Below are 18,222 nucleotides of genomic sequence, written 5' to 3' on the forward strand. Positions count from 1 at the left end.
CAAGGCTAAACTCGAGACTCTTGTATCCGTGCCACACGATCATTGATTCCAAATAGGAAGGACTGGCGTGTGTATCTCTGTGAAAACCAGGATAAGGATGTTTTGACAGCGCTTTTGTACATCTTGGGCATTGGGCACAAATCTGATTTGGATCTTGCTGTATTTGAGTACATCGGATCGTCTGGTGTGTTGCTGTGGTCCTCCAAGAATACATCTACTTGACATCTGATCTGTCTGTTTAGACAGAGACACATTCACAAAATCCGATTGTAATCGGACTTGAAACCGCATACAAATGTAGTTCAGGACTGGTATATAAAAACACATTTTAATGTGGGGTAAAAAACATTCAACTCGTAATACATGACGTTGTGATGGAACCAACAGAAACAATGTTTTTTCTTTAGATGTCGATGTGTTTTCTTTACATGAAAATAGGCTACAGCTGTCATTGAAGGATCTGTCAGGAGAACTGAAGCGATTTACATACCAATGAATCGTTCTGCATGTATGTGCAGGAACGCGCTTTTAGAGAAAGCCAATTCTGATTTCATGTCGTTCTTACCTCTCGGATGTTTTCAAAACCTTTTCAGCTCCATTCTTCAGCGGGTTTAGTGCCGGTTCTTCTGACGCTTGGGTTGCACCTGAATCAAAAATAAAGAAAAACAACTATTGAAAAGGATTGACAGATTAAAGTGACATACAACAAAGATCGTAGAAGTTTCTTTTCAAACTCGACATTTTTAACCCCGGGTTATCTGTTTCACGTTTCACACTGCTTGTAATTTACCAGCGGTTAAGAGATAACCCTGGATATTTATAACCTGATGTTTCACACTGTACACCCTGGGTTAACATTCTTACGTATTTGCATATTTGTGGTGTCAACGAATAAAAATAGTGCAGGGGCTCTTTAAATAACCGAATACCTCGTTGTCCCTGCGTTGGACCGGGGTTTCATAACTCCGTTATCAAAATTACAAGTATCATTTCATCTACTCGGGTGTTAAAAGCCGGGTTTAGAATGAAGATAACCCTGGGTTAAGCGCAGTGTGAAAAGATGTAATCTAACCATTAGGGTCCATTAACACCAAAAAAACTTACAATAAAGATAAAAAAGAAATATATTATCAAATATTATATAAAAATGTAACTATAAACATACAGAGGAATAATATTTTTGCTATCAATCGCATATAGCAAAAAGTCTGTGTTTACATAATATACTGTATGTCTGTATACAGCTCACAAACACAAAAACATGTATATATATTGAAGGCATATTTACATGTATTTATTTATATCTACTACTAGTTGAAATGATATCAACGTTTATACTTTTTGTTTATATTTTTTATTTATGGATGTGTATGTGTTTATAAATACATATTTAATATGCACAGTACACAGACATATATTATGTAATGGCAAATTTTATTCTGGATGCAATTCATCATTTGACAGCCCGAGCCTGAATACAGTTCTTAGTGTGAGCACAACAGATCTTCTCAGAAATGTCAGCTTTATGTTGTGATTTCTGGTCCATCTTAAGACAGGTTTTCCATTTTCATACAATACTTTTGACCTCAACATTGAAAGAAAATTGGTCTTATGGTCACTTGAGGCTTACGTTACTCTGATAAAAATCACAGTCTGAATTATACAGCATATCACACAAAACGCACCAAACCGAGGCCTCCGCCTTCCCTTTCAAAACGTTACAGAAAACTCTGCTGTCGACCCGAGTGAGCCCTCAAATTCCCTTTTGTTATTTTAATCTCTAACAGAAAGGTCAAGAGCGTTTCTGCTGGTGTTGCTCTATCAGCAACTTTATATTTCCACTTCATCCCTCTATACCAGGCCGTAGACAAGCCCTAGCCTCCTCCGGGACACGGTTTCCACGACAACCAGCCAGCGGGCGGACATGATTCCCGGTCCTGACGGGCATTAATTCGAGACTACCCAATCATAACAGCTGAGAGCCGAGAGAGGTCCCATAAGGCTGTGGGGCAGGGAGGGTGGGCTTCGCCTGCCAAGACGAGCGAAGGCCCACGCTGGGAATTAGTTTAATGTACGACATTTATTCTCTGTGTGCGCACACGCTGCTATGTTACAGCTCCTGACACTCCCTTACTAGGATGCTTCATTAATCAGGCTGAATATAGCATAGCTCTGAGCTAACGCTAGCACTAGCCCGCTGGGGGATGTGACAATACAATAGCCTCCGTGATAAGAGAGGACGGTGGTCCGAGAAGTTGTAAAATAATACAAAATCCTACAGCAACATTGATGGGGTCGCACTCTCCGACAAGAGCTAATAATGGTCCGAATGTGGCTGCTCTTCTCAGAGCCTCTCCAGCAAACTGGCAATGGAAACGGTCACCGTGGCGACAGATGGCGGAGCATCATGGTGCAGGGTAAATTGGGAGATATGATGAAAAACAGCAGAACGACTCGCTCGCTCTCCCAGACGCAGTAACGTGACAGGAAGGGAGTGAGGTACTTCCGACGCTCCGCTGTTAAAGGGCTGTTTTTAACCTGGAATATTCATTTTGACATTATTAAGTGACAATGAAAGCAATGTGAAAAATTCTAGTTATACCTTATATGATATACAGTAATAAAGATATATAGCGCATTATTCATTTATTTTATAGTGCCTTAAAATTCCTTTTACGTGTTGACAAGTAAAGCATCCTACGTGTGCAATGGTATGACAGCAAACATTTTGAAAAAAACCCCAATGAAGATAAACCTCTCTTATGCTATTTTATACAAATTGTTATTATAATATTAAATAATGTGTTATTTACAGTATACCCATATTATACTGTTCATACATTAAGTGTGTACCTTTCCAGATACATATTCTGTATATAAAAAAACATACAGTATGTGCTAAATAAATCCAATCTAAAATAATAGTTTTTTTGCATTTATACATCTTTTAATACAATTTAATACAAAAATATAGATTTTCACATTACAGTAGAAAGAATCTGGGGTGATTTTTAATAACCAACACGTCAGTATAGAAACCAAAATCTTAATGGACATCAAACAGACCTCATTTTCAGTTCAATTGTTTTATTGGAGATTCACCCCAAAACACTGTTAAAAAACATCATTTATTCTGTACGATCATTCACAACTATTCCAAAACTAATTTAATTTGTGCTTTAAGGCATTATATATTATTTCTTCATCTAACACGTTAAAACAAATCTGCAGTAAATGTGCCCGGGGACGCTGAGAGCATTTCAGGGACGACATTGCGCTGAAAGCCCAGAGGTCACAGCACAGTGAAGACCAGACTGATTCAGTTACTGGATAAATAGATCACACACACGAGTCAGGGAGGTTACGGCCATCATTCCTCGGTTCGAATTCACAGGAATGTTTCCATCCGTACCACTGTTTAAATACAATCATACCTGGAAACAGACCGCAGGTGAGATCTGAAATCCAAAGTTCTGAAAAGACTTCAAATGTTGTTCAAGATTTACAACCCAAAACTCTTTCATTAGCCGGCCCTCTTGTACAGACAAGTGCTTTCCCATCCATTAAAAATGACCAGCCGTCCGTAAAGGCAAAATAATAATTATTGCAAGGCCTGCCAAATGAAACGAGGCCGTGTTCTTGTGTTCGATAAGAGTCAATCTGGATCCGAGAGCATCAGGCAGATGTGCCCTCCAAACTCCAGATCTTAAGTACCGAATAACCTCGGCCGTTTCAGAACGGTGGATTGCAATGATCTGACTCTTTATGGAGCTCTGCAAATGTACAAATTAATTATTATTTTGTTTTTTAATCAAAGTAATTTCATTGCCCTTCGTCGTCGTTGTGACATTGGGCAGAACGCTTCGGCCACAGATGTGTCCCGACCAGCAGACCGTACAAGTCGGATTAATGACGATAAATCAGTCGGGCACACCTGTTTATGAGCCGTCGTCCTGCCAAAAGAGCCCATCTCAAAGCTCCTCAAACCCTGGAAGGTTTCTGGCTGCCCAAAAAGATACATAAAAGAAGAAAATTAATAACAAAGAAATTTAAAACCAAACTAAATTAACATAACTATCAACTTACAAAATGAGAAAATAACTAACTAACTGACAAGAGCGCTTAACAAAGTTGCTATAAATGAAACTAAAATTAGCAAACAATCTAAAAATGGAAAAACAATGAATTTATTAAAATTCACATCTTTATATATTGTTGGTATATAACACTGTGACATTAACTCTATCATAATTTACACGAGTGGAATTCATTTTCACATCAATTTTTTCATAAAAACTTAAAACGGAATATCTATAGTACAATAATATTAAGGACGGATAGTATGCGGATTGGAACGCATCAAGGCTGTCTGTAAAAAATCACTTTTGAAATTAAACTCTTGTAAAACTCCACATCGTTTTTTGGGGAAAATAACATTCTGCCGATATTGTACAGAACTGCTGGTTTTAACTGGATACCACCGTTTACATTTGACATTATTTGCGTGTCGGTATGAAATTAATCAAAGCTTTCTCATGAATAAACAGCATGAATATAATCTCCGTTTATCCCGGTCTACTAGAGGGGGCGGCTGGATTGGAGAAAAATAATTCACTTTATTATTACCAAGATGCTACTGTTGCAGGATTTGCACCGTGGCTTTGACCTCCAGAATGTCGGACCAGAACATCGGCAAAGCCCGGATCATCCACGCTAATCCATACTCATTAGAAATGAGCTGTATGATATAGCAGCGCCGTCTATACCCCCCTCAAACCCCTCCGCGGATAAATAACGGCTTTGCTGGCAAATTTACAAAATTACTACAGATCAGCACGTAAGCAACGGCTCTGTAAATAATACACACACACGAAAGCCGGGAAAGAAGCTATAATGTTGATTACACCGACAACATCTGATTATCTCTGAAAGAGACACGGCGTTTGTCCAATCACGCGCTGCGCTTGCGGGAACCGAGGGCCTTTTATCGAAATGAGAAAGAGAGTTTATCAATGCTCGAGGCATTGACATGCGGCCCGCACTTACCCACTAAAAGGCCACGCCGCCGTATCTGATCATCTTCCAAGAGATTGTCAACCCCGATAACAATTTCAAGAAACACGGGCTTCTCACACTAAACATTCTGACAAAGACGTCTGGGAATTCATTCTCAAGAGCGCGGTTGGGATGGGATTGGCTCTCTAAACAATAATCTGACTTCATACAAACAGAATTTTTGCTATTTTTAGTAAAGATCCTTGTGAAAGTCATTCAAATCATGTATGATGTATGATGCAATTGTAACATATGGAGATGATTCAGGGAATGAATCAGGCCGGTCCTGATGCTGCGGTGGTTTTGGAGTCAGATGGGATGTTCATTGTTAGTTAATGCATTAACTAATGAATCAGGCCGTATTGTAAAGCATTACTTAAAAAAAAGTCACCCCAATCTTCCGTTGACACATCGTACATCCCCAAAACATAACACATAGGCATCTGTGGATTCCTTTTAAGCACACTAAAAACGATTTGTTTAAAAGCGGATCTTAAATAGATGTGATCCGTATTCCTGTGCAAATTAAAATTTTAAACCCATTTAGCAAAGGTGCCCGGAGTAACCCGAAGCTATCCGAATCTCGACCGTGAATCTGTGTGAATAATGGCTGTGGTTACTTCGGGCTTAGACAAAGAAAGTAGATATGAATCTACCTCAACTCTAATTGAGTTATAGAGCGTTTTATTGCCAAACTCCTCTCAGTTCCCATTATGAAAATATACAGCCCAGACTGCAAACAAATAGAGCCATTACTTACACAGAAGCGGGAGGGCGGTGGAATTCATTTGAATGCGCGGCGCGTCCAAACCCTCCTCAGTCATTTCTAACTGAACAAAGCGTCACGCGCAACTCCAAAAGTAGGACAACTTGAAGAGGACTGGCTCGGCGAGAGCACTGGTGCCGGGTTCAAAGTGTGAACGCCGAGTGCTTTCTCTCTGATCATGTGTGACAGCCTGGTGAGGGGAAACTACAAAGTGTGCACAGAATGAGACCGGGAAGAGCTGAAATCCCACCAGCAAATGAGGAAGTCAATGTCATGTAAATGAAATATGAATTAATATTATTCATATACAGAATGAGGTCAGATTGCATCATCCCTGAAGGTTAAGAGAAACGATAACGTAAACTGTATAAAACAATGTTAAAGGAATTCCCATCTTGGCTCTTACTGGCTCAAGTCATCCATTTCCAAAACATTTTAAAATGAAAATTGTAGTTTCGTAATAAGAGAAATTGATGTGTTGGCACAATTGTATTGTTTTCTACGTAACAATTTTTAACAAAAATAGTTAATGTTGAATTAAGGCAAAGCAGCTCAAACATTATCGACATACGCATTAAAAATAAACAGTTTATTTAAGTAACCTTTTTGGTTAATTATTGATCAATTTGTTTTAACTATGACATTTATTTATTTATTAATATTGATGATAATGAATCAATGAGTTAAAAATATTTATTAATAAATAAACAAATTAAATAATTCAAATGATTAAATAATACATTATCTTTAGATATATTTTAGCATTTTATATAAATCATGTAAATTAAACATTTATAAATGATTACAGAAAATATTATTTTAGAATTTTCTAATTTTTTAACAGTTTACGTAACTGTAAAGAGTAGATGTGTAAAGTATTAGCTTATCACTTTCTTAAATTCTCTAATTTCTCTTCACGCTAATGTAAAACTCAGCGTTCAGTTGTGACCTCTCCGGCCGCTAATAAATGAAAGCGCACGTGTCCGACTTTCAAGATCCAGTCAGCGTGCAGCGTTAGCTTCTAGCGTCCTGAAACGATAGCATCTCTGAGCGAATTCATTAGAGCGCATGAAAGGAAAGAGGCCGCGCGGACCCGACAGAAAGAGCGAGATGGTGACGATAACGCTGTCTTTGAGTAAAACAGAAAGGTCTTTCGGTGGGCAGGGTCGCAGGGAGGCTGCCTCTTCTCCGGATCTTGTCTGGCCGGATTAAACTAATCAAAACATGAATCGACTGAAAGCGCCAGTCGCTCGGGGTGGGATCATTAGGAAAGAGGTGAACGGAGATGCGTTTCCCACACCCTCACCCAACCCATTGATTTAGTTTAGGGATACTTCATTCCGTACACTTTCACACGCTCCTTCTACATTTCCGCCACACGCTAAACACGCTAGCGTCAAGTCTAGGCCAAACAGTGAAGCCTACAGGGGGATGCGCAATGGGCGCAGGGGTTTGACTGAGAAGCGACTGACCTGGGAATATGGTTTAAGAGCTTACAGCAAGAAAATACGCAACTAGGCTTCGTGCCGACAGTCCATTAGCCGGCACATCGGTTAAAGTCATCAGCGCACATTAAGACCGGCGTCAGCATTCTAGTGAGCGGAAGGGCTGCAGATGAAGGACGTGCTTATAATACACATGCATTTTTATTAATGGGGTTGTGAAATGAGGTGCATTGTGGGAAACACCGATAATAAAATACCAGAACTCCTCTTTTCTAAACTGTAGAATAGATGATATTTCCCACTATGCAATCATGGACCATTCACTGGAAATTGAACAGAATGAATCGAAAACTCTTGATATAGCAGATTGTAGTAATGAATGTCCCAACATTGACGTGTAGATGTAGATATGGAACGATTCATGTCCCTAAGAAACAAAACATGTCATTTCAATTCTGATTTGAAATACATATTGTAAAAAGATGTAAATGTATTTCAAAATGCATTTGAGACATGTTTCCATCTTGTTTCGCTTCTGTCACGTTCTCCCGTCCTTCACCTTCCCAGAATTCCACTTAAACATTTCTATCCATCACTGTTTACTCAACATGCACTTAAACAAAGCAAAGTGGAGGGAAACTCACTTAAAAGACAGAGCAGGCTAACAGCTAACATCACCATAACCAAGCAATTCATCCAAATTCAATTTCGGCCTGATTTAAAACAACCACAGCAAACATGTGAAACTGGGCTTTTATGGGAATTTATCTTTCCATGCTGTGTCGGGCTCCGCTCTAGCTTATCTGTATTCCGGTCTAGCGCCCGACATTCTTGGCTAAAAACCGCACTCACTTTCTGTCATGCCGTGAAATATATGCCGCCCTGCTCTAACGCTAAAAGTCAGCTAGAAAAATAAAGTTCAGCTTTAAGTTACGAAACCATACGCCACTGTCACTCAAACTGATGGTGACTCACTGAGATTGATGGAAGACATGACGTGTGGTGACATGTTGTGGTTTTCTGATTCAAAGCAAAACTCTGCGAAAATCTTAAAACGTTTACTCTATATCGCCATCTCTGTTTGAAACATATAATTGCATCTTACTTTTTCAAATTCATTAGTCAAATGACCACATAGTGCCAATTCAAAACGCTGCACCCATTTTTTGCACAGCAAGCATTAAACATTATCATTTTATTCAGCACACAAACGCAACTTACATCCGAACAAAACTTGCATCACAAAAGTCAAACCCACACAGTGAACGTCATCGACAACAGCTCCGCATCTATCCCTCCATTCTTCATTCAACCCCACACAATCAACCTTTTGTGAGAACTGCGTTCTAATGCATCCCCGATCATGAAAAAACAATCAACTCTAGGTCACCATGAGGGTTGTCGCCGCTTATATGTGCTCACGAGAGCGTTCGCATCTTTCGACTGGCTCGATTATGTTTCCCTCAAGGGAAAAGCTCCAAATATCCGCAGACGGGGCATCCCGTGCGGGGTCCTTGGAGGGTGTCTGAGATTTAAGCAGGGGTGTTCGACTTTAACAGACGGCCACAGGCACAGATAAGAGGATTATTATCTGCCCCGGGAGGGCATAAGCCCGGCCCCAGAAACAGAGTTGAGAGGGCAGGACCTTGCCCTCAGTTATGACACAATAACAGGACGGAGGTCAAAAGTGACAAGCGCAAATATATATACACACATATAAATAAAACTACGGAGGTTTTTCAAACCTCTGGTAGAGGAGGAAATGCACAAAAAGACGAAAAAAGTCAATGGATTTTTCTACTTTCACTGGTCCAGAGGAACCCGAGGACCACCTCTAGTGAACTTGCTTCAAACCTGGATGCTCCTGAAGAATGGACCACTGACTGTAACTAATATCATTGTGGGTCTCATAAGGAGATATCCGTATCAGGCGCACAAGATGTCATTCCTGTCAATCAGGAAAGCATGAAGCGTACGAGCGGGTCAAAAAACGTTTGGGAGGTCACACAGCTGTGTGGCATAAAGTAAGAGAGACATTTCACGCCTTGAAAAATCATTTTGTGAATGCCTTCGTTCAGATTAAAGGGACCGTTGGCCCAAAAATAAAACTTCTGTCATCATTTATTCAGCCTCATGTCATTCAAAACCTGTGTGTGATTCCTCATTGGATCTCAAAAGAAGATATTTTGAGAAATGTCTCTGGGGCTTTGTGTTCATGCGATGGAAGTCAACAGTGTTGTTTGGCTACCAACGTTCCTCAAAATACCTTCTTTTGGATTCTGTAGAAGTGAGAAAATCAAACAGGTTTGACATGAAGATGAATAAAGGATCAAAGAACTCTCACTTTTGGCTGAACTGTCCCTTTAACAGTGGTTTTAAGATATACATTTTATCACCAAAAGCCAGACAGTGCAAAGCTCCAGCGCCACAAGGAAATCAAAGAGGACACAAATTGTGAGGTTTATTATATATAAACCCAAAATCCCCTAAACAAAACACCAGTAATATATTTAGATTAAACATTAAGTTTAAGATCACCTCAAAGTCTAAAAACAATCAGTTCCAGTTTTTCCAAAAGTAGATTTTCACTTCCTCTTCTCATACTTTCTTCCCAAACGTTACTAAGATGTTTGACCCCTCTTCCAGTCGACCTCCAACAACCCTTTAAAACCACGCATACACACACACCTACGAGCACACACACGAGCGCTTACTCTTGAGCAGTCAATATTTTCCAGAAGACCACCTCCCATGGGACCCAGCAGGCAATCTGTTGAGACTAAGGGGCCGTGGAATGAAAGAGACCGTGATTGCGTTCGACCGACTCTTAAAAAGATGTCATACATCAAACGGCACAACAGATAAAACGCCATCCCGGGCGAATTAATCAGCCGAGTGCTTTCACAGACACACAAACATTTGTCTCAATATTATGGACGAGGCCTCTGTCAGGCACCTCCATTAAAATGCAGCACTGTAAATAACTTTGTTTAACTTGGACGACAGTATGACGCCAAAACACAATTGATTATATATATTCCCGATCTGCATCTATTTTTGATATTTGGACCTGTCTGTCCCTTTTCCATTGTCTGCAAATGCAAAAAAAACGATGTTTTCATTTGTATGAAATGTTTTCACTCGTTTACAGACGAAAAAAGACAAATACAAAACATTTGTACCTATGAATACAAAATTCAGATTTTTAAAATTATTCTGGGAAAATAAAACGTCTTTGCTATCCTATTAAACTTTCATCATACATTTTAAGTATTAAAATAATTTAACCATTACATATGCTGTGTATTTAAATTTAAGAAAGATTAAGTATGAACCAATCAAGAATTATTCAACAAATCACTTTCCAGCGCTTTTTCTAAAATCCTGTTTTAGCTTCCCGACCTTTAAAATGGCCACATGAAAAAAACACAATCTCACGGCAAAAACGTAACTATTTTACGATGTGGCAAATTCTGGCTTATTTGAACGATCACATTCGTACATTTAAGTATGATTTGCTTGAGCGTCAGTGATGTGATGCTGTGTTCACATCAAACACGAACAATCGCGTTCCACGCTCTTTATTAATCGCGGGAAATTCGTTATTTTCCTGTAAGTGACGCGAAATGATAAATATTTTCAAGACGGTATAGATGCGCGTTCGCGCCACAGATTTGCGTCTGTAGCATCTTTGTATATATTTTACATGCGCAAAACGGTTAATTCGCGTTTGGTGTGAACCCCAGAGGTCGAAAGTACTTGAGTAATCTTACTTGATAACTCTACTTAAGTATTATTTTTGGGGATTTGTACTTTTCTTGAGTACAGTTAAAAATGAATACTTGTACTTTTACTTAATTACAATTTTAAAGAAAAAAAGTACTCATTTTTGGAATCTTCCCTTACTACTAATGAACCAACTGAATTGCACTGATAACCAGTTTAATTTAAACGTTATTTATTCAGCCAATGAGATTCGTTTTAGTATTCAATGAAATTGGCCGGCCAGACATGTCCATTGTCCTTTCGAAGTGACGTCATGTCACATCAATTACCACAATGCACAGCACCTTGCTCGACCTGGACCCCGCCACAGGATCAAGAGCACCTGCGGCCTTCTTGTAGTGGAATGAATAAGGATTCGTTGAAGATCAAGTGTGTTCTTTGTCTAACACTCACCAAGGAAATATCTTCCTATCTTGACTAACATTTTTGAAAATCAGCCTTTGCTTAAGTTAAACCAGATGTTTTCCAACCTTGAGTAGCATGTTGCATATTAGAATGGGAATGTCTTGTAGTTTGATAAAACAGTTAAATACAATTAAATACGATCAGTAGCAGGATAAACATTGCATGTGGTTCATTCACTTCATATTGTGAAAGATTGAATGCTTGAACAAGAATCTCTATAGTTTTATAGTTACTTTAACTCGAGTACAATTTTAATGTGGCACTTTTTTTACTTTTACTCGTATGTTTCTGGCCAGATACTTGTACTTTCACTTGAGTAACATTTTAAGTACTTTTGACACCTTTGGAAAGTTAGGGGCGGGTTAGAGGTGCTTCAGTGTTGCTTTGTTCTAGTTGTCGTGTGTTTCTATACGGTTCACAACGTACAAATTCATACGAATAAGCCGCTAGGGCTGCATAAAAACATAATCGCGATTATTTTGGCCAATATTGAGATCCCGATTATTTAAGACGATTCCTCATTAACCTTTAAAACAACATAGAAAATATAAAAAACTTGACTTTTAAACTCTGAATTGAAATAAAAAATAAATGTAAAGATATAGCATTGCTGAACCGCTCTAAAGGAAAGGGTTAGTTTGCCTCGATTATTTCGTTTTTGTAATCGATGAAGGCCAAAACTGACGATTACGATTCATTTTCGATTAATCGCACAGCCCCTTTAAGAAACCTCGTAAAACAGTTACGAATTCCCGTGAGATCAGGTTGTAAAAAACTGATTTGTACATCAGACCTCATTCGACAATAAACAGCCCTAGATTTTGGGTGTTTATGATCGGCGACTGCGCTTTAAGCACACAGCGGTAAGATCTGAGCGAGCTCTTTTTTCCTCGTCCTAACATGATTGATTAAGAGCTGGTTTTTGGTCCCCGCTGAGATTCGAGTCACTGAAAATAAGCTAAAACCCAGCCTTCGGTCAGACTCCTGATACAATATTTTCACTCACATGTGGTTCGAAGAAACCCATGAAAGAAAGAAATTAAAATATTACTGATTTCAACCCCGACTGTGGACAAATACCACAATGAACTGTGACACGATAAAGTTCACACTTCACACAAAAACCTGTACCACTTTCTATAAAACACAAAATGAGCTGTATAAGCATACCCTTCAACTGGTTTTGTAATTTTTGGATACACAAAAGCGTGACTTGGTTCTCTTGTCAAAACCCACAACTCAATCTGCACTTTTGAGGCGTAAACAACAACTCAAGCGTCTTAGTTTGAAACAAACCTGAGAGTCATTTCTGTTGACATCTCGAAAAAGCATCGCCGACATGGCTGACACTCCAGGATACCCTTGACAGGACCCATCCATCCTTTTTTCTATCCAAAGCAACACATCATTCGTGGGCAACACAATGCTACTGATTTCCAACAGCTCCGGTGACAAGATGTGTAATCTCACAGGTAAGGCTGTCACGATTATTAAATAATCGTCGCATCGCGGTGGTTTCAGATCATCGCAACAATTGCACATCTTAATAGAAGACACAAGGTAGAAGTGCCTGCATATTGCATATTTTAATGTATATATTGTAACCGAAGTGTGATAATATTTGTCCAACATTCACTTTCCAACAAAAAACCTTTAAAGCATATAACACAAAAAACTGTAGTACAGTTTAATATGATTTAAGCTTATCTAAATGTGAAAACCAGCCTACCAAAATATCATTAACATCGAAGTACAATTTTATTGTAATCTTGCAAGTGAGAAAACAACCAGGCTTGAAGCTTTTCTATGACTGATAGCATTTTAATGGTGGCTTCGATTCACTCCTAATCAAACTCGCTTAACATGTATTTGGCGGTTGTATTACTGACATGTAAAAGCTTCGATATATGAAGAAAAAGTCAAACATAGTCGTATGTTCGCAACAATATGTTCATTTCAAAGCTGAATCAAACATGTATGAGAATGAAATGTCAAAACCCTAAAACAGACAATTAATCGCCGTAATCCCAATGATTTATTAGACAATTAAACCAAATTTCATAGTCGTGACAGCGCTACTCACAGGAGCATGATGGGACACAGTGAACTTTGAACAGTATGGAGACACAATAGCTCGGCTCAGAGCTTGTGACCTCGCCGCTGCTCCTCGCCCGGATGATGAGACCATTACTTTGAGCATTTTGTGGGTGTAAAGATACACAATCTCTACTTGAAACTTCCAGAATTGCTATAGTCAGATCGGCCTCAGCAATGTATACATGTGGACGTGATTTGAAGGCAATTAATCTGTATCTGTGAGCTTTTATTGTCCACATAAAACGTTTTATTTAAAGGTTTATTTGTTATTTCATATTTATTAATATTTTGTAATTGTTATTTATTATGTATTTTGTTATTTATGTAACAACAAGATGTTATAGTCTACACTTAAAAAATATTTATATTTGTGTTTAATAATATAACATATATTTATATTTTCTATAAGATATTGGTTCATTATTAATAATAACTGTTTGGTTTAATATTTATTTATTTTATTAGTATTTAATTTTTTACCTTCTATGTTACAAATGAACAAAAATACGTTACTGCGCCTATTATTGTAAAATAATAACTATAAACTGTCCGCATTTAACATATTATTTTTATATTTGTGATTAAAATTGTAAAATAATAATTAATTAATTAATATGGTGTTTTATGTTTATTTATTAATAATTACTTTTTGTTTTCTTATTTATTCACCATTTATTAGTAATATTATACTAATTAAAAATTTGTCAATTTGTTAAATTAGCTTAAAGCTAGTCCCAATCTAAAATGAATGTGATGCCTGTCTTAACTCAATATAACTTGCCCAGAAATATCTTAAAATATATCAGTGCTATTGTTTTGTCTCAAGAGACACATCAGTAATGTATTTTTTAAGGCGTTTTTATAAAAGCAACATAAATATCTCAATTCAACTAAATCATAGTCCTGGCTTAAGCTAAACCGTGTCTGTGAAACCGGGCCATAATGTTTTATTATTATGAATCATTGTTGACCTATTTTGCTATATTTATTTCCCTTTCTGTTAAAAATGAACACAAATAAATTATTCAGCAAGAACATAAACTTACCCACTTTACAATACTTTATCATTTGAACTGTCAGCAGGTATGATTTTGCCCTTTGACGTCATAAAGTTCGTAAAGTAACCCTGCAATTTTATGTTTTAAACAGAGATGGCAATAGAGAGGCAAAAGTTACAGATCCACAAATGAAAACGAAAAACAAATTAGCCAAATTATTAACAACGGCAATGATCAGGACCTTATGGGTCTTTTTATTTTAGCAGAAATGTGCAGGTGGAGAAAGTGACCGTGGATACATTTCAATTCAGTTTCTGCCTCAGACGGTCGAAGCAACGGTGGAAAAAGGTCTCGATGGGTTTTGTAATACAGTTTCTGTGATGTTTTAAAGGAGAGAGAAATGGAGAGGCCAAGATCTAAAACCAGGAAGTTAATGCTGTGCCTGAATTATTAATTAGACAACAAGGAGTCAGAGGAACTGAAAACATCAGAAAGAAGGTCAAAGCAGGGTCTCCCTTACCAGACGCCAAACTAAATCTCTCTCTGTCTCTCTGTCTCTCTGTCTCTCTGTCTCTCTCTCTGTCTCTCTGTCTCTCTGTCTCTCTGTCTCTCTCTCTCTGTCTCTCTCTCTCTCTCTCTCTCTCTCTCTCTCTCTCTCTCTCTCTCTCTCTCTCTCTCTCTGTCTCTCTGTCTCTCTGTCTCTCTGTCTCTCTGTCTCTCTGTCTCTCTGTCTCTCTGTCTCTCTCTCTCTCTCTCTCTCTCTCTCTCTCTCTCTCTCTCTCTCTCTCTCTCTCTCTCTCTCTCTCTCTGTGTCTCTCTCTCTCTCTCTCTCTCTCTCTCTCTCTCTCTCTCTCCTCTGTCTCTCTCTCTCTCTGTCTCTCTCTCTGTCTCTCTCTCTCTCTCTCTCTCTCTCTCTCTCTCTCTCTCTCTCTCTGTCTCTCTCTCTCTCTCTCTCTCTGTCTCTCTCTCTGTCTCTCTCTCTGTCTCTCTCTCTGTCTCTGTCTCTCGTTCAGCTCAGACAAAGGTAAAATGGAATTTTGGACTGCTGGTGACCAGGGGGAAGAATTGATGCGCAGTGGAATACGTAATTGTTTCCCTTACCAAGCGTCTTTTACCTACACATCACTGATACAAATAAAACTACAAAGAAACGAAACTAAGGCCTGAGAGCACAATACAATGTGACATAAACAATGTGTTCTGGTGTGTTGTCAGCGTTTAGCATCTAAACAACCCCATCCACAGTACGTGAGGACACACTTATGGATTTTCAGCAGGATGGGAACGGTGTGTCCCACAGGATAAGTGAAACATAACACAATCCATCTCGCTGTAACCCTTCTCTCTGTCTTCATTCTCCGCGGCGCTGCCATGAAACGCTATCAGGTGAAACTGGGCGGAAAGTTCCGGCCCCTCACATCCGTCGTAACGCTTCACATCCATCAGACAAGCTGAAGAAAATGGGGAAATAATGTCCTGAAGACCTTCATCCGGCAGGCCATGAACTGTGCCGGAACATACTTTGAAACTGTAGTTAAAATAGTTTAACTACATTGGAGCATTTGAAATAACTGTAGAGTACTGTAAAGTTCAATATGTATGCTATTTATCAATACTTATGCTATTATCAAACTATTTAACTTTAAATAATCAATGTTGTAGAAGCAAAACGAATATTATTAAAACTGTTTACCCAAGAAAATTCATTATAATTTAAATAAAATGAAAAATAAAAAAGATTATATTGTCTATAAAAATGATAAACATGTTTAAAAATGTATGCAAAATTTAATAAATATAATAAAAAATATATATGTATTCTTTACGCACGTTTTGATATTATTGTAAATTGTCAAAATAATAATATACTTAAAATAAATATACTTTGATTGAATAATTTATAGTAATCTTAATACCGTATATTCTCTTCATTTGTTCCCTTCTATTATTTCTATTATATCATTTTTTATATTGATGTATGTAAAGCTGCTTTGCAACAATGAAAATTGTGAAAAGTGTTGCATAAAATAAAATAAAATTGAATTTAAAACACAACAAAGGCAACAATAAAACCGCTGTAACCAGCAAAGCGGCTCTATTTTATAAACACCCGAGCTACTGAACCACATTAAAGTTGTTGGCATCCCTACTTTTGTGATCGACTCCATGACAATACTCATGAAGTGTTATTAGATACCAGTATCTCCACAAGGAACACGATCAAACCGCCCCAAAACCTCCAGAAGACACACAGCTGCGCACAAAGAAAAATGAGTGTTTTCTCACGAAATACTGAGTGTCAATACACAAATCTCTCTGGTTCTCTCTTTCCACAACGGTCCGCCATCCATCAAACCCTCAACTCGTACAACACAGTGAAAGAGGGAAAAACCGACATGATATATGAGCCTCTCTCTGGTCACTCTTTAAACACAGAACCTCACAGTGTTTCCAACCCTTCGCCTTTGAATCTGCGGATCAGTTTCACAACATGTTCAAGTCAAACTTATGAAGTTCTCAACTATAAAAAGGTACCACAACCTCCAAAAAGTGCCGACTGACAGCGGTAAGAGCCCAACCTACGTGATATATCAACATGACGCTCCTGATACGCTTGTGAAGTGTCTTGTTATTTTGTCCGCGGTGACTGATCGTGTTGTTGTAGCTTGTTAATGAGATGATGACCCACGATGTAATTGCTTCACGGTGTTCTTACTCTGGGATTCGACGCCGCTGAGCTCCAGCTGTGGTTCTATGAAAGCTGCTGAGGAGGATCTTCAACATATGGATGCGTCCCAGAGCGTGACGTGTGATCTATCTTTAACACCCGCTCCCATCTGTAACAGCAAACCTTTCTTTGGATTTTACGTGAATGGGTCGGGCGTGTCAAAAGCAAAACATTTGAATTCTCCTATAATTGATTCAATGTCTTGCAATCCTAGACGTATGTATGAGTTGAACTTAAAGCGTTTATTCCATTACTTTATAAAATCAATCTAAATGACTACAACAGGTTGGATAATGTCTTGTAAAAATCACAGTATCATCATAAAAGTATTTGATTGGACAATCAAATTGGACACGCCCATGAGTGCAAGATGACTTGACAACATTTTTACGTCCGTAAAATGTCAAAAATACTTATATTTTAACCATTTATATTTCCAGATGACATCAAAGCCAACCAACTAACATCCACAAAGCCGACACATGTAAATTTCCCCGTCTTTAATCTCTGTCGAAAACTTGAAAAATCCAAGGCCAATTTTTCTTCAGGGGCCGTTTTTTTCCACCTTCACGCTAATGCACAGCCACCACCACAAATCAATGGTGCTTGAATTATGAATTCCCCCAAGGGGTTATTGCTTTCGGAGCACAGCGAGCAGGAAAGTGCAATTGGCCTTTAAGACTGCAGGAAACACGCCGACCGCAGCGGGGGGCCGATAGGAAATGTGGTTATTTGTATTAGCGCAGGAAGATTTATAGCGTTGTATTGTTTAAAGCGCGATGCACGAAAGAAGCCCGCTGGAACAAGGGTAATGATGTCACCGCCTGTATATATCAGAGAGAAGAGGACAGGGGGGCTGCGAGGGGTTGGGATTACATCACATGGCAGCAATAAACATCAGTGACCTTCAATGACTAAAACAAAGAAGAAAGTGAGGAAGTG

General features: G+C 38.5%; 1 protein-coding gene across 1 annotated transcript in view; it reads right to left on the reverse strand.

The window, feature by feature from the left end:
* The window catches only part of ptprsa (protein tyrosine phosphatase receptor type Sa), a 146,349-nt gene that overhangs the window by 115,977 nt on the left and 12,150 nt on the right, over nucleotides 1–18,222 (reverse strand). Inside the window, exon 2 of the mRNA XM_079471332.1 lies at nucleotides 566–644. The gene's annotated coding sequence lies outside the window, so the exon portion shown is untranslated. The remainder of the gene's footprint in view (nucleotides 1–565; nucleotides 645–18,222) is intronic.

Source organism: Barbatula barbatula (genome assembly GCF_947034865.1).
Source record: "Barbatula barbatula genome assembly, chromosome: 13".
In the NCBI taxonomy this organism is placed as follows: Eukaryota; Metazoa; Chordata; class Actinopteri; order Cypriniformes; family Nemacheilidae; genus Barbatula; species Barbatula barbatula.